Here is a 23,319-nt window from a genome sequence, read left to right as displayed (position 1 = left end):
GGATAGCGGTCGATGTGTGGAGTAATAGTAGTAGATGCAGGCAGGAGTCGGTCTAGTTGTCTCGGACGTGATGCCTATATACATGATCATACCTAGATATTCTCATAACTATGCTCAATTCTGTCAATTGCTCAACAGTAATTTGTTCACCCACCGTAATACTTATTCTCTTGAGAGAAGCCACTAGTGAAACCTATGGCCCCCGGGTCTATTTTCCATCATATTAATCTTCCAACACTTAGCTATTTCCGTTGCCTTTTATTATTGCTTCTACTTTACTTTGCATCTTTATCATAAAAATACCAAAAATATTATCTTATCATATCTATCAGATCTCACTCTCGTAAGTGACCGTGAAGGGATTGAAAACCCCTTATCGTGTAGGTTGCGAGGATTTATTTGTTTGTGTAGGTGCAAGGGACTCGTGTGTGGCCTCCTACTGGATTGATACCTTGGTTCTCAAAAACTGAGGGAAATACTTACGCTACTTTGTTGCATCACCCTTTCCTCTTCAAGGGGAAACCAACTCAGTGCTCAAGAGGTAGCAAGAAGGATTTCTGGCGCCGTTGCCGGGGAGTCTACGCAAAAGTCAACACACCAAGTACCATCACAAACCCTTATCTCCCGCATTACATTATTTGCCATTTGCCTCTCGTTTTCCTCTCCCCCACTTCACCCTTGCCATTTTATTCGCCCTCTCTTTTTCGTTCGCTTCTTTTTCGCTCGTCTCTTGTTTGCTCGTGTGTTGGATTGCTTGCTTATCACGATGGCTCAAGATAATACTAAATTGTGTGAGTTCACCAATACCAACAACAATGATTTCCTTATCACTCCGATTGCTCCTCTTACCGATACTGAATCTTGCGAAATCAATACTACTTTGTTGAATCTTGTCATGAAAGATCAATTCGTCGGCATTCCTAGTGAAGATGCCGCTACCCATCTAAATAGCTTCGTTGATTTGTGTGATATGCAAAAGAATAAAGATGTGGATAATGATATTGTTAAATTGAAGCTATTTCCTTTTTCACTTAGAGATCGTGCTAAAGCTTGGTTTTCTTCTTTGCCTAAAAATAGTATTAATTCTTGGAACAAGTGCAAAGATGCTTTTATCTCTAAGTATTTTCCTCCCGCTAAGATCATCTCTCTTAGAAACGATATTATGAATTTTAAGCAACTTGATCATGAACATGTTGCACAAGCTTGGGAGAGGATGAAATTAATGATACGTAATTGTCCTACTCATGGTTTGAATTTATGGATGATCATACAAAAGTTTTATGCCGGGTTGAATTTTGCTTCTAGAAATCTTTTAGATTCGGCCGCGGGAGGCACTTTTATGGAAATCACTTTAGGAGAAGCTACTAAACTCCTAGATAATATTATGGTTAATTATTCTCAATGGCACACTGAAAGAGCTACTAGTAAAAAGGTGCATGCGATAGAAGAAATTAATGTTTTGAGTGGGAAGATGGATGAACTTATGAAATTATTTGCTAATAAAAGTGTTTCTTTTGATCCTAATGATATGCCTTTGTCTACTTTGATTGAGAATAATAATGAATCTTTGGCTGTGAATTTTGTTGGTAGGAATAATTTTGGTAACAACGTGTATAGAGGAAACTTTAATCCTAGGCCTTATCTCAGTAATTCCTCTAATAATTATGGTAATTCCTACAACAATTCTTATGGAAATTTTAATAAGATGCCTTCTGAATTTGAGACTAGTGTTAAGGAATTTATGAATTTGCAAAAGAATTTCAATGCTTTGCTTGAAGAAAAATTGCTTAAAGTTGATGAATTGGCTAGGAACGTTGATAGAATTTCTCTTGATGTTGATTCTTTGAAACTTAGATCTATTCCACCTAAGCATGATATCAATGAGTCTCTCAAGGCCATGAGAATTTCCATTGATGAGTGCAGGGAAAGAACCGCTATGATGCGTGCTAAGAAAGATTATTTTATAAAAGCGCGTTCTTCTAATTTTTATGAAAACAAAGATGAAGATCTAAAAGTTATTGATGTCTCTCCTATTAAATCTTTGTTTTGCAATATGAATCTTGATAATGATGAGACTGAATATGATCCACCTTTGCCTAGAAGGCGTTCCAAAAATTCAGAGTTTTTAGATCTTGATGCTAAAATTGATAAAAGTGGTAACGAAGAGGTCAAAACTCTAGATATTAATGAACCCACTATTTTGGATTTCAAGGAATTTAATTATGATAATTGCTCTTTGATAGATTGTATTTCCTTGTTGCAATCCGTGCTAAATTCTCCACATGCTTATAGTGAAAATAAAGCCTTTACCAAACATATCGTTGATGCTTTGATGCAATCTTATGAAGAAAAGCTTGAGTTGCAAGTTTCTATCCCTAGAAAACTTTATGATGAGTGGGAACCTACTATTAAAATTAAAATTAAAGATCATGAATGCTATGCTTTGTGTGATTTTGGTGCTAGTGTTTCCATGATTCCAAAAACTTTATATGATTTATTAGGTTTCCGTGAATTTGATGATTGTTCTTTAAACTTGCACCTTGCGGATTCCACCATCAAGAAACCTATGGGAAGAATTAATGATGTTCTTATTGTTGCAAATAGGAATTATGTGCCCGTAGATTTTATTGTTCTTGATATAGATTGCAATCCTTCATGTCCTATTATTCTTGGTAGACCTTTCCTTAGAACGATTGGTGCAATTATTGATATGAAGGAAGGGAATATTAGATTCCAATTTCCATTAAAGAAAGGCATGGAACACTTCCCTAGAAAGAAAATAAAATTACCTTATGAATCTATTATGAGAGCCACTTATGGATTGCCTACCAAAGATGGCAATACCTAGATCTATCCTTGCTTTTATGCCTAGCTAGGGCGTTAAACGATAGCGCTTGTTGGGAGGCAACCCAATTTTATTTTTAGTTTTTTGCTTTTTGATTCTGTTTAGGAATAAATAGTTGATATAGCCTCTGGTTAGATGTTTTTTATGTTTTAATTAGTGTTTGTGCCAAGTTTAACCTATAGGATCTTCTTGGATGATAGTTATTTGATCTTGCAGAAAATTCCAGAAACTTTCTGTTTACGAAAATAATTGTTAAAAATCAACAGAACGTGATAAAATATTGATTCCAATTGCTGCTGATCAATAAAAAAATTGTCTAGGTCTTCCTATTTTGGCTGAATTTTTGGAGTTCCAGAAGTTTGCGTTAGTTACAGATTACTACAGACTGTTCTGTTTTTGACAGATTCTGTTTTTCGTGTGTTGTTTGCTTATTTTGATGAATCTATGGCTAGTAAAATAGTTTATAAACCATAGAGAAGTTGGAATACAGTAGGTTTAACACCAATATAAATAAATAATGAGTTAATTACAGTACCTTGAAGTGGTCTTTTGTTTTCTTTCGCTAACGGAGCTTACGAGATTTTCTGCTGAGTTTTGTGTTGTGAAGTTTTCAAGTTTTGGGTGAAAGATTTGATGGATTATGGAACAAGGAGTGGCAAGAGCCTAAGCTTGGGGATGCCCAAGGCACCCCAAGATAATCTAAGGACACCTAAAATCCAAAGCTTGGGGATGCCCCGGAAGGCATCCCCTCTTTCGTCTACTTCCATCGGTAACTTTACTTGGAGCTATATTTTTATTTACCACATGATATGTGTTTTGCTTGGAGCGTCTTGTATTATTTGAGTATTTATTTGTTAGTTTACCACAATCATCCTTGCTGTACACACATTTTGAGAGAGTCACACTTGATTCGGAATTTATTAGAATACTCTATGTGCTTCACTTACACTTTTTGAGCTATATAGTTTTGCTCTAGTGCTTCCCTTATATCTTTTAGAGCACGGTGGTGGATTTGTTTTATAGAAACTATTGATCTCTCATGCTTCACTTATATTATCTTGAGAGTCTTAAAATAGCATGGCAATTTGCTTTAATTATTATCATGAGAGATTTGATGCTTGATAATTGTTTTGAGATATAAAGGTAGTAATATCATAGTTGTGCTAGTTGAGTAATTGTGGAATTGAAAAATACATGTGTTGGAGTTTGTGATTCCCGTAGCATGCACGTATGGTGAACCGTTATGTAACGAAGTCGGAGCATGAAGTATTTGTTGATTTTCTTCCTTTGTGTGGCGATCGGGATCGCGCGATGGTTAACTCCTACCAACCCTTCCCCTAGGAGCATGCGTAGTAGTACTTTGCTTCGAGGGCTAATAAATTTTTGCAATAAGTATATGAGTTCTTTATGACTAATGTGAGTCCATGGATTATACGCACACTTACCTTTCCGCAATTTTCTAGCCTCTTCGGTACCGCACATTTCCCTTTCTCACCTTGATAGTTGGTGCAAACTTCGGCGGTGCATCCAAACCCCGTGATATGATATGCTCTATCACACATAAACCTCCTTATATCTTCCTCAAAACAGACACCATACCTACCTATCATGGCATTTCCATAGCCATTCCGAGATATATTGCCATGCAACTTTCCACCGTTTCATTTATCATGACACGCTCCATTATTGTCATATTGCTTTGCATGATCATGTAGTTGACATTGTATTTGTGGCAAAGCCACCGTTCATAATTCTTTCATACATGTCACTCTTGATTCATTGCATATCCCGGTACACCGCCAGAGGCATTCATATAGAGTCATACTTTGTTCTAAGTATTGAGTTGTAATTCATGAGTTGTAAGTAAATAAAAGTGTGATGATCATCATTATTAGAGCATTGTCCCAAGTGAGGAAACGATGATGGAGACTATGATTCCCCCACAAGTCGGGATGAGACTCCGGACTAAATAAAAAAAATAAAAAAAAAGAAGAGGCCATAAAAAAAGAGAGAAAAGGCCCAAATAAAAAAATGAGAGAAAAAGAGAGAAGGGACAATGTTACTATCCTTTTACCACACTTGTGCTTCAAAGTAGCACCGTGATCTTCATAATAGAGAGTCTCTCATTTTGTCATTTTCATATACTAGTGGGAAATTTCATTATAGAACTTGGCTTGTATATTCCAATGATGGGCTTCCTCAAATGCCCGAGGTCTTCATGAGCAAGCAAGTTGGATGCACACCCACTTAGTTTCTTTTTGAGCTTTCATACACTTATAGCTCTAGTGCATCCGTTGCATGGCAATCCCTACTCCTCGCATTAACATCAATTGATGGGCATCTCCATAGCCCGTTGATTAGCCTCGTTGATGTGAGACTTTCTCCTTTTTTTGTCTTCCCACATAACCCCTACCATTATACCTTATTCCACCATAGTGCTATATCCATGGCTTGCGCTCATGTATTGCGTAAGAGTTGAAAAGGCTGAAGCGCGTTAAAAGTATGAACCAATTTCTTGGCCAAAACCGGGGTCGTACATGATATGAATATTTTGTGTGGGGAAGATGGAGCATAGCCAGACTATATGATTTTGTAGGGATAACTTGCTTTGGCTATGTTATTTTGATAAGACATAATTGCTTAGTTAGCATGCTTGAGTATTATTGTTTTTATGTCAACATTAAACTTTTATCTTGAATCATATCAAACCTGAACATTCATGCCACAATAAGAAGAATTATATTGAAATTATGCCAAGTAGCATTCCATATCAAAAATTCTGTTTTTATCATTTACATACTCGAGGACGAGCAGGAATTAAGCTTGGGGATGCTTGATACGTCTCCAAAGCATCTATAATTTTTGATTGTTCCATGCTATATTATATTCTATTTTGGACATTATTGGGCTATATTATACACTTTTATATTATTTTTGGGACTAACCTATTAACCGGAGGCCCAGCCCAGAATTGATGTTTTTTGCCTATTTCAGAGTTTCGCAGAAAAAGAATATCAAATGGAGTCCAAACGGAATTAAACCTTCAGGAACGTGATTTTTTGGAACGAACGTGATCCAGAGGACTTGGACCCTACGTCAAGAAATCAACCAGGAGGGCACGAGGTAGGGGGGCGCGCCTACCCCCCCAAGGCGCGCCCTCCACCCTCGTGGGCCCCATGTTGCTCCACCGACGTACTCCTTTCTCCTATATATACCTACGTACCCCCAAACTACTAAATATGGAGCCAAAAACCTAATTCCACCGCCGCAACCTTCTGTACCCGTGAGATCCCATCTTGGGGCCTGTTCCGGAGCTCCGCCAGAGGGGGCATCGATCACGGAGGGCTTCTACATCAACACCATAGCCTCTCCGATGATGTGTGAGTAGTTTACCTCAGACCTTCGGGTCCATAGTTATTAGCTAGATGGCTTCTTCTCTCTTTTTGGATCTCAATACAATGTTCTCCCCCTCTCTCGTGGAGATCTATTCGATGTAATCTTCTTTTGCGGTGTGTTTGTTGAGACCGATGAATTGTGGGTTTATGATCAAGTTTATCTATGAACAATATTTGAATCTTCTCTGAATTCTTTTATGTATGATTGGTTATCTTTGCAAGTCTCTTCGAATTATCAGTTTGGTTTGGCCTACTAGATTGATCTTTCTTGCAATGGGAGAAGTGCTTAGCTTTGGGTTCAATCTTGCGGTGTCCTTTCCAAGTGACAGTAGGGGCAGCAAGGCACGTATTGTATTGTTGCCATCGAGGATAACAAGATGGGGTTTATATCATATTGCATGAATTTATCCCTCTACATCATGTCATCTTGCTTAAAGCGTTACTCTGTTGTCATGAACTTAATACTCTAGATGCATGCTGGATAGCGGTCGATGTGTGGAGTAATAGTAGTAGATGCAGGTAGGAGTCGGTCTACTTGTCTCAGACGTGATGCATATATACATGATCATACCTAGATATTCTCATAACTATGCTCAATTCTGTCAATTGCTCAACAGTAATTTGTTCACCCACCGTAATACTTATGCTTTTGAGAGAAGCCACTAGTGAAACCTATGGCCCCCGGGTCTATTTTCCATCATATTAATCTTCCAACACTTAGCTATTTCTGTTGCCTTTTATTATTGCTTCTACTTTACTTTGCATCTTTATCATAAAAATACCAAAAATAGTATCTTATCATATCTATCAGATCTCACTCTCGTAAGTGACCGTGAAGGGATTGACAACCCCTTATCGCGTTGGTTGCAAGGATTTATTTGTTTGTGTAGGTGCGAGGGACTCGTGCGTGGCCTCCTACTGGATTGATACCTTGGTTCTCAAAAACTGAGGGAAATACTTACGCTACTTTGCCGCATCACCGTTACCTCTTCAAGGGAAAACCAACGCAGTGCTCAAGAGGTAGCAATGCTCCAAGCAAAACACATATCATGTGACGAATGAAAACATAGCTCCAAGTGAGGTTACCGATAATGTTGGAGACGAAAGAGGGGATGCCTTCCGGGGCATCCCCAAGCTTAGTAGCTTGGATCTTCCTTGGATATTAACTTGGGGTGCCTTGGTCATCCCCAAGCTTAGGGTCTTGTCACTCCCTATTCTCCTCATATTGATATCTCACACAAAACTTGAAAACTTCAATCACACAAAACTTAACGGAACTTCGTGAGAGAGGTTAGTATGATAAAGAGCAAACCATTCCACTTTTGGTACTGTCAAAGACAACATTCATAATTTTTCTCACACAATGCCTATTGTATCATATCATTTCTACAAATTATATTGAGCAATATAAGCCATAGAAACTAGAAGACAAGCAAACTATGCATTGAAAACAGAATCTGTCAAAAATAGAACAGTTTGTAGTAATCTGTACTCAAACCATACTTATGCTACTCCATAAATTCTGAAAATTTAGGACCACGTGAGAAATTTGTATATTAATCTTCTGCAAAAAGAATCAACTCAAAAGCACTCTCCTGTTAAAAAAAGAATTATTTTTGTGAGCGCAAAAGTTTTTGTTTTTCTGCAAGATCAAATCAACTATCACCCAACATGATCCCAAAGGCTTTACTTGGCACTTTATTGAAACAAAAGCTATAAAACATGATTACTACAGTAGCATAATCATGTGAACACACAAAAACAGTAGATAAAAGTGTTGGGTTGTCTCCCAACAAGCGCTTTTCTCTAATGCCCTTTAAGCTAGGCATGATGATTTCAATGATGCTCGCATAAAAGATAAGAATTGAAACATGAAGAGAGCATCATGAAGCATATGACTAGCACATTTAGGTCTAACCCACTTCCTATGCATAGGGATTTTGTGAGCAAACAACTTATGGGAACAAGAATCGACTAGCATAGGAAGGCAAAACAAGTGTAACTTCAAAACAATCAACACATAGAAAAGAAACTTGATATTATTGAGATATGTAAGGGCATAAGTTCCTTTCTCATAATAATTTTCGGAGGCATCATGAATGGGTTCAACAATATAACTATCACATACAACACTCTTTTCATGATGCATAAGCATAGAAAATTTATTACTCTTTATGGCATACATGTCAGCATAATAATCATCACAGATAGCAACTTTATTGTCATAGTCAATTGAAACTTCTTCCAAAATAGTGGATGTATCACTAAATAAAGTCATGACCTCTCCAAATCCACTTTCATCAATATTGTAATCATCATAAATAGGAGGCATGCTATCATCATAATAAATTTTTCTTATCGAAATTAGAAGGAATCAAAGGATCATATTCATTAATCAAAGCATCCCCAAGCTTAGGACAAGCATTATTTCCACCAAATAAATCTTCAAACATGTCATACTCATCAAACATAGCATCCCCAAGCTTGTGGTTTTGCATATCATCACAATCATTCTTATCAATAGCATGAATGGCATCAATAGTATAGCAAACATTATTATCATATTCTTCCAAGCAAGTGCTAAAAAGATTTTCAAGATCATAATGGATATCATTGTCTTCCCAATCATAATCATCACAACAAGTAATAGGCATAACAAAATCATCATCAATATCATCATCCTCCATCAACATATTTGATTCATTTCCATGAGGCACAATGGTGATGGGAGAAACATTATTTGGGAGAGATACCTTTTTACCTCTATTCTTTCTTCTTTTCTTCTTCTTCACCACACCATGTGTGGGTTTAATTAATTTTTTCAAGCTTCTTATTGAAGAGATTGATTGGATAGGAAGCTCCTCCTCGTTACCTGATTCATCATAATAAACACTAGGAGGGTTTTGGGAAACATTTTCCCTTTTATTAGTACTCTCTACATACTCCATTTGTTTTCTTGTCTTTAAATATTTGGCAATATAAGGATTCTCAATGCAATTTACCGCACAAAACATACAAATTTCTTCTAGATCAAAATCAAGAAATCTCTCGAGATTAAATTTTGGAATACCCTTAGTTATACATTTAATTTCTTCATACCCCAAAAGAAGACTAAGCTCTTTATGATGCTCAAGGGTAATCAAGTTATCACAATTTTTGGACATGATTTGATCATGAAAGAATTTGCATTGGAGATTTAAATGACCATGTTCGTTGCAAAGTTCACAAGGATGGCGGAAAAAATTAAATCTTTCAGCACAATCATCTAGCCTCTCTTGCAACTTTCTCGTTTCTAAATATATATGCTTCTTACAAAATCTATCTTCCCTTTTTGGTGTGCAAGGGCACTCCCAATTCACTCCGCAAATAGTGACATGCTCATAATAAACATTTTTGTCATGACTTGTGCAATCATCATTAGCATTTGGATATTCAAAGAATTCACACTAACAACATTGCAATCCTGCTCATCATTCATATATTTTGTGCCAAGCATTTTATTGACTTCTTCTTCTAACAATTGAGCACAATTTTCCGAACCATCATTTTCAAGAAAGATATTATAAAGATGATCAATAATAGGATGCAACATAAATTCCACTTTTTTGTAGTTTTCTTTTTATAAACCAAACTAGTGATAAAACAAGAAACTAAAAGATTCAATTGCAAGATCTAAAGATATACCTTCAAGCACTCACCTCCCCGACAACGGCGCCAGAAAAGAGCTTGATGTCTACTACGCAACTTTATTCTTGTAGACACGTGTTGGGCGTCCAAGCGCAGAGTTTTGTAGGACAGTAGAAATTTTCCCTCAAGTGGATGACCTAAGGTTTATCAATCCGTGAGAGGTGTAGGATGAAGGTGGTCTCTCTCAAACGACCCTGCAACCAAATACAAGAAATCTCTTGTGTCCCCAACACACCCAATACAATGGCAAATTGTATAGGTGCACTAGTTCGGCGAAGAGATGGTGATAAAGGTGTAATATGGATGGTAGAAATATATTTTTATAATCTGAATAAATAAAATAGCAAGGTAGCGAATAGTAAACAGGCATGAAAACGGTATTGCAATGCTTGAAAACAAGGCCTAGGGTTCGTACTTTCGCCAATGCAATCTCTCAACAGTGCTAACATAGTTGGATCATATGATTATCCCTCAAAGTATGATCAAGAATCACTCCCGAGTTCCTATTAGCGGATAACAAAAGATAGAAATTGTTTGTAGGGTACGAAACCACCTCAAAGCTATTCTTTCCGCTCGATCTATTCAAGAGTTCGTACTAAAATAACGCAAAGCTATTTTTTCCGTTCGATCTATCCTAGAGTTCGTACTAGAATAACACCAAAGCATATTCATATTTATAATACTCAATCCACACAAAGGACTACAAAGAGACCCCAAAGTTTCTATCGGAGAAAAGATAATAAAACGTGCATCAACCCCTATGCATAGATTACCCCAATATCACCGCGGGAATCCGCAAGTTGAGTGCCATAACGTATATCAAGTGAATCAATAAGATTCCCCAACGTCACCTCAAGTATCATACCGCAAGACATACATCATGTGTTCTCAAATCTGAACATTCAATCCGACATGACAAAACTTCAAAGGGTAAAGACTCAATTCATCACAACAAGAGTATAGAGGGGAGAAACATCATATGATCTGACTATATTAACAAATCCCATGATATAGATCATGAGAGAGAGAGATTAAACACATAGCTACTGGTACAAATCCTCAGCCCCGAGGGTGGACTACTCCCTCCTCATCGTGGTGGCCGCCGGGATGATGAAGATGGCCACAGGAGTTGATTCGCCCCTCCAGCAGGGTGCCGGAACGGGTCTAGATTGGTTTTCGGTGGCTATAGAGCCCTGCGGCAGCGGAACTTCTAATCTAGGTTAACCCCAAAGGGTTTCGGAATATTTGGGAATTTATAGTGCAAAGAGGGGGTGCGGGAGGCCACCGAGGTGGGCACAACCCACCTGGGCGCCCCACTGGCGCGCCCTTGTGGGTTGTGCCCCCCTCGGGGCACCCCCTAGGTGCAGCCCTGGCCCAATGGTTTCCTTCTGGTCCAAAAAAAATCTCCGTAAAGTTTCGTTGCGTTTGGACTCTGTTTGATATTGATTTCCTGCGATGTAAAAAACAAGCAAAAAACAGCAACTGGCACTTGGCACTGGGTCAATAGGTTAGTCCCAAAAAATGATATAAAGTTGCTATAAAATGATTGTTAAACATCCAAGAATGATAATATATTGGCATGAATACTTCATAAATTATAGATACGTCGGAGACGTATCAGCGGCCAGCGCAGCTAAACAACCAGATGATGCAGCTGGCGGAGCTGCATAGGATGTCCAGTTTCGCCATTAAGGACATCATAGTCCGGCTATGGATGGCCGGACCCATTCCGAGCAGCTACTTCGGCCTGGTCAAGTGGCTTGGTGACGCCTTGCCCCGAGTAGAGGCAGTGAAGCGCTCGGCGTGCATAGAAGGTGCGCAGATGGCCTTTGCGCGTGTCAAGATGAACTGGGTGAAGATGAAGGCCGCCGTTGTGGCGGTTGAGGTTCTGCCCGGAGGCAAGGACCACCGCAAGCCGGAGCGCTATTTTAAAGATGTCCTCGAGGGTGCCCGTTTGATAGAGGGTCAATGCTCGAAGGATATAGTGTTCGAGTGAATGTATCCGAACTGTCCCGACCTTGTATTATAAACCAAGGCTTTGTAATATATTTATGTTCTTATCCGAACTACATACCTCCTGTGCGGCCGTATTTTATTATTCTTGAAAGTTTGCCAGTCGTCGGCTTCAGCCCCCACGTAGATGCTACGGGGGTGTTCATAACAACGTGTAATCACTCTTGACCCAACGTCTTGGTCCATAAAGGAGGTGGCCTACGTAACGAACCAAGCATTGAGACTATGCGGCTTTAGCACTTTCACTTAGACATAGGAGTTTGACTGTGGGGCTAAGAACGAGCCCATGGTGCGTGTGCGGCTGTCCGTACTGGGATGACTTAGGCGCATGACCGAACCGAAGTTAGTCCTTCGTATAATACGGAAAAAATCGCAAGAGATTTACATTGAGTCGCCGAATAGCTGACCAGCTCTCCCCATACCATGACACTCAGTTTTCGGCTTTCTCTGCTGAGGTGTTTGAACAGACGAACCAGAAACACAATCGCAATAGTTCTCCCTTTACTACCTTAGCCGAACAAGCGGAACGTAAGGTGGTAACCATAGGAGCCGGGCAACCCAACTATTGACCAGAGACATGATTCAGAGCCGATGCATATAATGCCTAATTCAGGACGCTGAAGTATACTATAAAAGTGTTCAGACTTCTATTCTTTTTTTGAAAAAAGAATATATGTGGCTGACTAGAGCCCCTGGCAATTTAAATCGTGCCGAGGTGTATATGCCAATCTTACGCAAAGAGGGAATACAGATTAGGAAATAAGCCAATACCGAACAAGGTTGGGCGAAACTGTTTCCATTATAGTCTGATTGATACGTCAAAACGTATTTTTACAGAGGATGCGATAAGCAATGAGGCTATTTTACATGCCGAGCAGAAGGGAAAGCTGTATGCAGGTCCTAAAAAGGAAAAGATGATCTTTGAAGATCCTTTGGACACTCTGCCGCACGTCTGCACTGCTTTTCGCCTTGGTGTATGATCCTTTCACAATATCAACAATCGAGTATACATAAGGGGCCTGGAAAAAGGTTCCTTGGTACCATCGAGAAGTGATGTGGGTTGTAAAGAACCTAAAAAATAAAAATAAGAAGAAGAAAAAGAAGAATATGAGGGTTCGGATAGGGTCGAACCGTATTGTGGACCTTGCTTTTAGTGTGCCTCCGTCCTTGCCCATGGTATTTTTAGTGCGTAGTTATGTACGCGTGGTACGTATGCCGTTATCAAGTTGGGGTTTTGACGGAGGCTGGATTGCTAATCTAGCTCTGGACGAGCCAGACTGTCATTCTTCAGGGTAGACTGGACTCGTTTGATAGTGTCCGGGGGCTTGACTGCCGATGTAGTATTTGGCTAGATAAGGCCACCCTGTATTTCGGCTGCGAGGGTCGCGGTATGCTCCTCAGTATGGAGGGAGCGCTCCATGTTTCTGTTGACTGTTATGACGCCACGTGGTCCGGGCATCTTGAGCTTTAGATGAGCATAGTGCGGGACTGCATTAAAACGGGCGAAAGCGGTTCATCCGAGCAGTGCATGATAGCCACTGCGAAAGGGGACGATGTCGAAGATCAGGTCTTCGCTGCGGAAATTATCCGGTGAACCGAAGACTACTTCCAGCGTTATGGGCCCAGTGCAACAGGCCTCGACGCCGGGTATCACTCCTTTAAAGGTGGTTTTAGTGGGCTTGATTCTTGATGGATCAATACCCATTTTACGGGCAGTGTCCTGATAAAGCAGGTTAAGACTGCTGCCGCCGTCCGTGAGGACTCGCGTGAGGTGGAATCCGTCGATAATTGGATCGAGGACCAATGCTGTCGAACCTCCATGACGGATACTGGTCGGATGATCTCTGCGATCAAAAGTGATCGGACAGGCTGACCATGGGTTAAATTTTGGGGCGACTGGCTCTATGGCATAGATGTCCCTTAATGCGCGCTTGCGCTCCCGCTTAGGGATATGAGCAACATAGATCATATTCGCCATTTTGACCTCGGGGGGCGGGGGATTTCTTCTGTCCCCCTGTGTTCGGTGAGCGAGGCTCTTCATCATCGTCCTCGCTGGGCGGTCCTTTCCCCTTATGTTTGGTGTTTAGCTTACCGGCCTGTTTAAAGACCCCACAATTTCTGTTGGTATGATTGGCAGGCTTGTCAGGGGTGCCATGAATCTGGCAAGGCCGATCGAGTATTCTGTCCAAACTCGATGGACCATCCTTGTTTCCTTTGAATGGCTTCTTCCGCTGACTGCGTTTAGAGACACTGAATCCGGCGTTGACCGTCGTGTCTTTGGTATCTTCGTTGTTGCTTCGACGCTTGTGTTTGTTGCGTCGTGGCTTATCATTGCCATCTCTGGCTTCGGAGGTGCCAGGGTCGCTGGTGTTGTTGCTTCTACGAGCGAGCCAGCTATCTTCTCTCGCGCAAAATCAGGTCATGAGTGCGGTAAGGGCTGCCATGGACTTCGGTTTTTCTTGGCCGAGGTGTCGGGCGAGCCACTCGCCCCGGACGCTGTGTTTAAAGGCCGCGAGGGCATCGGTGATCGGACAATCCACAATTTGGTTCTTTTTAATTAAGAACCTGGTCCAGAGCTTCCGGGCTAATTCTCCGGGTTGCTGGACTATATGACTAAGGTCATCAGTGTCTGGAGGCCGAACATAGGTACCTTGGAAGTTACCTCTAAAGGCATCTTCCAAATCTTCCCAGCTACCAATAGAGTTTTCTGGGAGGCTGTTTAACCAGTGCCGTGCTGGTCCCTCGAGTTTTAAGGGGAGGTATTTGATGGCATGGAGATCATCACCGCGGGCCATGTGGATACGGAGAAGGAAATCTTTGATCCATACTGCAGGGTCCGTTGTTCCATCATATGATTCAATGTTCACGGGTTTAAACCCTTCTGGGAACTGGTGCTCCATTACCTCATCGGTGAAGCATAAGGGGTGTGCGGCGCCTCTGTATCGGGTGACGTCACAATGCAGTTCGGATGAAGTCCGTACACGGTTTTCGGCCGGGTGAGGTTGTGTCTGTTGCGCCAGGCCTGATGGTTGTCTTCTCGCGTTGGGGCACGCCCCCTTGATCCATAGATTGATCTGGATTGGCCTGCTCTATTGTCCAGGTCCTGCCGTAGGTCGTAGGTATATCCTGGAGCCGCTGTCTCTCTTCCTCTACGGCGAGGTGGTGCGGGTTGGTGTTTGGTGTAGGTGGCCGCTTTATCTCGTCCACATGGTCGTCGGTCTGGTTCATCAGCACGGTCGTGTTCTGATGGTATGGGCTCAATGGCCTCGTCGTCAAATTGTGGAAGTAGCAGACACTTCAGATAGCTCTTCGTTGGGCATTGAAGGCCATACTCTTCGGCAGCCAGGACTTGGGTCCATCTGTCATTAAGTGTATCCTTTTCGGCTTCACTACAAAAAAAAGACACATCCGTGACATTTTGGGCCGAACGAAAAAAAATTCTGTCATACTTATGAGACTTCTATGACGATAATTGTGACAAAACCCGGTATCATCATAGATGTGGTGGGGTCCTACTTCTATGACAAAAAATCATGACAAAAAATGGGCTTTTCGTCCTGGGCGGGCCGGAGACGCGGCTGCATGACATTCTTTGGGCCGTCCATGATGGAAAAAACCGTGGTAGAAGCGAGGGCGAGGAAAATATCGGGGAGTTCCTGGTTACGGTGGGTGGTCGGGGGCCGAGCGATGCGCGTTTCTCTCGTACGTACGCGCATGTGTGCGAGGCGTTGGGCTCTAACTGAACCCGAGCGATTGCACTGCAGGCTACGCGTTACTGAACCTGAGCGATCGATCGATCCCTTGCTGTTAACTGAACCCGAGTGATTCCTTCGCTACTGCTGGTAACTGAAGCCGATCGAACACTGCTACCTCCTTCCCTTGATGAACAGTGAGCGTTGTTGAGGGGGTTTGGATGAACAGTTCCCGGTGGGGGTTGGATGAACAGGACCCCGTGGTAGTCGAGGCCGTTGGCACTGGATGAACAGTACCCCGATCGATCGAGCCGGTGGATGAACAGGACCTCGTGGAGGGCTGGATGAACACGACCCCGTGGAGGGCTGGTTGAACAATAGCCGGTGGAGGGCTGGTTGAACATTAGCCGGTGGAGGGCTGGATGAATAGTAGCCCGTGGAGGGGTGGTTGAACAGGACCCCGTGGAGAGGGCTGGCTGAACAGTAGCCGGTGGAGGAGCGGTGGAGGCTGGATGAACAGGAGCCCGTGGATGAACAGTTGCAGGTGGAGGCTGGAGGAGGTCGACGGTGGATGAACAATAGCCCGTGGAGGCTGGAGGAGGTCGACAGTGGAGATGAAAAGTATCCCGTGGAGTCCCGTTTTGCGGTATGCCACACCCCTCCCGATGAACAGGACCCCCGTTTCGACCGTAGCGCTCCACCACAAGTCTGTTTCCTCCGTTTTGTGGTACGCCACACCCCTACCGATCAACAGGACCCCGTTTCGACCGTAGGAGGTCCGTTTCCTCCGTTTTGCGGTATGCCAGACCCCTCCCGATGAACAGGATCCCGTTTCGACCGTGGCCGGTCGAACACAAGACCGTTTCCTCCGTTCTGCGGCTCGCCCGGCCTCGTTTCCATCGCCTGTTCCGTCCAAGCCGGTTGGCTCCCGTTGGACATGACGACGCATTCCGTTCCGACCCAGCCGGTTGCCTCCCCATGAACACGACGATGGCGCAGCTTCTCCGTTCCGACCCAGCCATGTACACGAGCCCTGGCCGTACGTATGCGCGAGTAGGCATTCGAGACCCCGCCCATATGTACGTACGTGGCCGTATTTTCTTTCTTGCTTCCTGGCCGTTGTACGTACGTGTACATGCTACGTGTGCGCCTCTACTATGACACGTGCACGCCTCTACATCGACCAGTATATACGTACACGTTCGCGACCAGAATGACAACGCTACGTACGCTTCGACCAGGTGGGTCCTGACTGCCACGCACTTCCTTGTGTGCGAAGATGTAGCTGGTGGGTCCTAGCAGTCAGGGGGGCGAATCATTTTTTTGCCCGTAATATGGACGCACTTCCTTGCGTGCGAAGATGTAGCTGGTGGGTCCCAGCAGTCAGGGGAACGTTTTTTTTTGTGAAATACGGTGGCCCGTCCGGTGGGTCCCTGCTGTCAGGTGGAGGAATCATTAGTTTGCGCGTAATAAGGAGGCACTTCCTTGCTGCGGCCGTGGACCCAGCTGTCAGCCTCTCCATGTACAGTACTCTTCCAATGGAAGTCGTTCGTTGACCACATTGACCACGCCGCGCTGAGAGCACCAGGGTGGTGGACGACAGCGAGGCCTGGGAAGGGGACGACGCGGAGCCGGGGAAGACGCGCACTGGATGCCCACGCGGAGAGGAGTACGAGGGTTCACTGGTTCAGCTGCGGTGTGAGGATGTCGTCACCGCAGGGCCTGGCCAGTGGTGGGACTGGTAGGGAGCGGTGAGGCCTCCGCGGCAGCACAGCTGGTCACGGGAGGCAGGAGTAGGCGGCACGACCGGCGCTGCTTTGGGCGGCTGGAGCAAGAAGACCAGAGGTTGAAGAATCACGACAGCCGTTGGATGGACATCGTACGGTCACTGCAGCTAGAATCGTTTATATTGACTAAGTTGACAAAGCCCTTGGTACGCGTCAACTTAGTAGGCCCATAGGTCAACCTCCGAAACGGTGTGCCCCAGATGTCAGGGGGAGGAATCATTTTTTGGGCGGCTGAAGCTAGAATATCCGAGATTGAAGAAGAAGCACGACATCCGTTGGATGGACATCCAACGGACACTGCTGCTAGAACCGTGTGTTGACTATAAGTTGACAAAGCCTTGCATACGCGTCAATTTAGTAGGCCCACAAGTGTGTGGCGGAGAACTTATAGCCCATTTGCGATTTGTAAGGAATGTACAGCCCATTTTTGAATTCTAACGGAATTTGCTACAGCCCATTTACAGATTGTTAAAAGTACAGCCCATTTTCTAGCTAGGGCAACGATTAATAATATCAACCAACCGTTCAAAACAGAATTAAATAAAATTTCCCACATTTTGATAGGATCCGAAATATTTTTGTCCCGAAATTTCTAGTCAGATTAAATACAATTTCAATATAAATTTGTATTACGTAAAAACCAACAAAACATTGTGCGGGCAACAATTAATGAAATTAAAATTTTCAAAATCCAAAAGTAATATTTTATGAACTAATTACGTGTTTGGTGCATTTTTTTACAGTTACTGCCCAGTTTTTATAATTACATCCTATTTATTATTTCTTAAAGCCCATTTTCTTGTTAAGCCTAATGCATCCCTCCTAGGAAAGATTTGCAGCCCAGCGGGGCGGAGAATAACAAGTTGACCCGGATTGTGTACAACTGTCGGCCCAGGTGCATTGCTGATGTTGAAAAAAAAGGCATGTGTAGTACAGTACAACCTTACATGGCTACTCAGCCCACATTCAGCGACGCCGGAAAGGCCCAAACAAGGTTTCTGTACAACTTTTTGAAGTCACTGAGCTCAACTAATAACTTAAGAAAAAAGTTAGTGTACAGTGGAACCTAATTAAAAGTTTTCACGAGCGAAGAAATAATTCAATGGGTCCCACTTGTGCGTGTGTGTGTGTGTGTGCGTGTGTGTGAGAGAGAGAGAGACCCATCGGTCGATGTTCATAAATACATCTTTCAGCCATATGCATTGATGATGCTCAGTAAAAACTTATATAGTTGACACAACCATATAGAACATCATAGCACACTGAACTTGCATACAAAAATTTCACGCAGGCGGCACAATCAGGGTGGAAGCAGTGGATCGCTAGGGTAGGGCTATGTTGAAACCAACGAACTCGTAGATAACGGTTCATCATCTTTATCAATAACGGGGAAATATCTTGAATGATGTGCAAAGAAAACAGACAGACAACACAATATATAAGTTCTGCTAGAACATTAAGTTGACGTACAACCCTTTCTAAAAAAAGTTCAGGTAAAAAAATAGAACATGTCACAATCAAATGTACTGCCACATCAGTGCTTCACACCCATAGCTCGGATTTAACCAGTATCTGACAAGATTCAGTTGTTACCTCAAATTAGAGCATATCCAGGCAGCCAGCCCTGCCTCTTCTCCCAAAGAAGTAGCTGCCTCCGCCGCGCGATGGAGTAGGCCCTGTGCCATCCATCGTTCCGAGCAACACGGGGAAAGTCTGACGTTGACTCCTGTAATGGACGTCGTCGACGGACCCGGGCACTAGCAGTGGCGGCTGGACTTCGATTGATGGATTGACCACTTCTTCGACATGCACGAACACTCGATACAGGTACATCCCTAACGTGGTTCGCGGCGGCCTTGGTGGCGACGAATAGTACAACCCCGGTTCCTGCACCGGTATCTCAACACCAATCACCTTCGGTATGGTGGACGGCTTCTTCATCCATGCCATAACCATTAGATCCCAGCTGTTTGGAGGAACAAACATACTTACGAGCTCACCTCCATGGTCGTTGATAAGCTCATTCATGGACTCGCTGTTCCAAGCACGTTGAGGCATGCCGTGGAAGGTAAGCTTTGTTAAAAACTCAAGCTCAGAGGGCACCGAGCCCCATCCTGGGTGCCACCGATCAAAGCTCACCAGCGCGCCATCGCAGAACAAACGCCGGGAAGATTCAAACACACGACTGCAGTCAAAAGTTGTCCGGAACCTGACGAAGAAATCAGCCGGTAGCGGACAGACTTCGACGAGCAAGTCACTTATTTGGATGCCGTGCGCAATGCCAAGAGCTTTGACAAGGTCATCCGGCAAGACGGGAGGCCGGTCGCCGTTGATGGTTACCATCAACACTTTGCTGACAAACTGGTCGTCAAGCGCCGCCATGCCACTATTGAGCGACAGCACGCAGCGCCCGAAGGTAGGACGGACCTCAGGATCTACAGCTCGGAGATCCGCGTTGACCAGCGACATGATAGTGCGCTTGAGTACAGGGAGTATAGGAGGGGGATTTGGGGGAACTGGAGTAGAATCGAGATTCCAGAGGTGGGGGAGGGGCGGGAGATTGGGGATGAAAAGGTAGCATGAATTTCGAACACGCGCCAATATGCTCTCGGCACGCAAGTGCACAAAAACACCGGTGGCGCCCACATGTCGGCCTAAGAGTCCCTATTCTTTTTTTAGAGCCCGGCCTGAGAGTCATAATTGACCTATTTGGCATTGCATTACTACTCGGCCCATATTCAATGACACCTCACTGGCCCAAACAAGTGTACATCATCAAAAAGACACTGAGCTCAAATATAACTTGAAAAAAGGAGATATACTCTGAACACTGGAGAATGGTGATGCCCTCATTTAGCCCACCAGCAGTTCGAGACGATAAACAATTCGAAACAATGACATATACAACATTCAAACACTGACTAGTGACTACTACTGACATAAACAGCAAGACATGATAGTTCATAAGAAGTCTTGCTACACCACCAAAACGCACCCATCTGCAGCGCTCAGACTCTCGTGATCCAGACAAGAATGACATTCTAAATAGAGGCAACTATTACAAAGTAAGAGTGACATAGACGAGGATGACCAAATGACAATGAATATGCATAACAAAAGAGAGAACTACCCATCCAGAACAAGCAGCAAAGACAACTAGTCATTCGAAGAGGGATGATCCAACAACACCATCATAATTTGCAGCCCCGGTTCAGCCACCAGTGATCCGGAGACACCAGTACTCCACCCTTTCGACGCAACAACCCAATTACCTATCAACCTGAAGGCGTGAACCACATCACTGCTTGTCAGACTTGACACATCCAAGGATCAAAGTTAATCCAGATGCCTTTGTCATTCTCACTTTCTTTTGGCTGCAGGCTGTATCATTGACAATCAGGTTTGCTCCCGAACTCCTAGGGCTCGCCGTGTAGACACAGTTTTCCATAGCAAATAGACCCTCTCTGCCATCAAGGTCCTTGCCAACGGTGATCTCCTGGTTAATCGGATAATTGAGTACGAGAAACAAAGAGTGTGAACCAAGGCTGTTTACCCGCCTCCAACTCAAAAATCCTGGAAGCCCCAACAAGCTGGTATCCTTCTCATAGATCTAACAACCACTGTCCGGATACTCACGTATTTCACGGTGCTTGCATACAGTGGGGTTTTTGCAATATAACTTTTCCGGCTCATGTGTCCGAATGATCATCAGTCTTTTTTCCATCGTCTGATCGAGCGAGGAACCAGTTGTGCTTCCCTATTTTTGGCAAAGGTGGTGTGATTACAAAGGGCAGTAACTGTAGGGACACTGCATCATATCAAAAAGGACAGGCATTGTTAATGTAAGATCAGCATTGTTCAAAGTAAGTAGGATAATGCAAGAAACAACATTGATATGTCCCTGCTGGAACTGGGAGGAAAATACAAGGAAATGTATACTGGGTTCGAAAATATAGAAGTGCCATGCATGGTTATACTCATGTTATCTCACAATCGATTCTTCACAGGAAACTACCATGTCATGCATGTTATGTAATCATGTTCTGTCCTCACAAACAAATTCTTCAAGGAAACTAAAATACCATGCATTGTTATATACTCATGTTCTGTGGGCAAAAATTTTGTAAGCATATTATTCTAGCCATTGATTGCTGAAGGGCGAACATAGGTATGTACACATGGTAAGCATTACAGGATTTCACTACTTCCAAATATAGAGTTCTCCATATGCACATTTACTTCCCTAATGTATGGTTAGATGAAACCAACAGTGTGATGCATGTTTCTACATCATGAAAATGAGGAAACTAACATGGCCATTGATACACACTCATATTTATTAGTACATAGATTACTATAAAATAAGGAGAATATCAATATCTCCCTAACCGTCTGATTATTCAGGGGTACAAATTGGCTGTAATGACATGGTCACAATCGCATGAATTAACTCATTCCAAATATAGCTGATTTACGGTGTCTCTAATACATTGCCATAGTTCTACTCAAATTCTGGTCAAACAGGGATGTGTCAATCATCACAAAAAGTTCAAACAGTGTCATGGCATCATCATTAACATCAGACAGAAACAACTTACTCGCACCGTCCCAGCAATATGTGGTGCTATCTGCTTTGTCGATCGCGTAGATGATGCCATTGTGTTCGATAGGATCACAGAAGTGTGTATCAGCTTTGACGACGATCCACTGCGAGCTGAGCTGTCTCCAGCTAAAGAAGGCACCGGCGGAAAGATAGGCGAGTCCCTTGTCAAACAAGGCAATTAGCTCGAAGTCTGCGTAATCCGCATGTCGTGTGGGAACTTGGCAGAATACAACGTTCTACAAAACAAGGTGCGTCCAACTGACGACGTAATCTAGATGACTTGGACCGCGACGGTAAAACTCTATATCATGCAACGGAGGAATGATAATCTCATGGGAGGTCTGTAAGTTCATGAGCACCAACTTTTTCCCGTCTTCTCTGACGGCAGCCATCCAGTGGGAGTTCATGCCGACCTAGTACATACCTGCAAGAAGTTTCGAGCGATGGTGATCGGATCGTAGTCGAGGGAAATGATGTACGGCGACCCACTACATACCTGGAAAGAAGTTTCGGCTAATGGAGGTCGAATTGAAGTCGAGGGGCATCATGTACGCCTCTGTATCATGGTGAGCAAATCTTGCAAGACCAGATAGCTGCAAGCAGGGTGTCTTGAAAAGCTTAGGCCTCGCTTCGACGATGGCCGTGTGCATGCCCCTCGAGCATGCAGCCAGCCACAGGGCGCTCAACATATCCATACACAAACAACAAAGGTCAAGGACGTCACTGGGGAGATTGCTCCAATCACGGCTCGTATGGATGCTATGCGGTTCGTGTTCGGCCATGGTGGAGTTTGGAAGGTGGGGTTTTGGGGGGCTTGATTTACGGGGGAGAAGGCTCTCGGTGCTAGAGCGGCTAGCGAGGGAATAGTGGTACTGGGGGAGGCGAGCGAGGTGAGGGTACGCGGGGGCACAGTGAGATGATGAAGAGTGACCTCAGGATCTCCGGCGAGACGGAGATGGAGATGGAGTGGTGCTAGGGGAGAGGGAGACGAGGCGAGGCATGCTGTACAGCGGCGGTGACAGTGACTGCACAGTGCACAACGTGAGTCTAACTTTGGTAACCAGGAGATGCCGCCTAGACTGGTGTCACCTCGGGCGCAGGGTCTTGTCACTTCACTGTGAGGACCAGATGAATAATAGTATTTTGACCATCAAGTGTACCACAGTTGTACTACTACTACTACTAGTAGGAGTAGTATGAACATGAGTAGTACTCCCGTGCTAGCATGCCTCTGGGTTCACTTCATCCTCTAGGTAACATCCATATTGCGAGCAGAACCAAATTCTCGTGCATGCAG

Source organism: Triticum aestivum, chromosome 4D, assembly GCF_018294505.1.
Source record: "Triticum aestivum cultivar Chinese Spring chromosome 4D, IWGSC CS RefSeq v2.1, whole genome shotgun sequence".
In the NCBI taxonomy this organism is placed as follows: Eukaryota; Viridiplantae; Streptophyta; class Magnoliopsida; order Poales; family Poaceae; genus Triticum; species Triticum aestivum.
Note: the sequence above shows the minus strand (reverse complement) of the source record.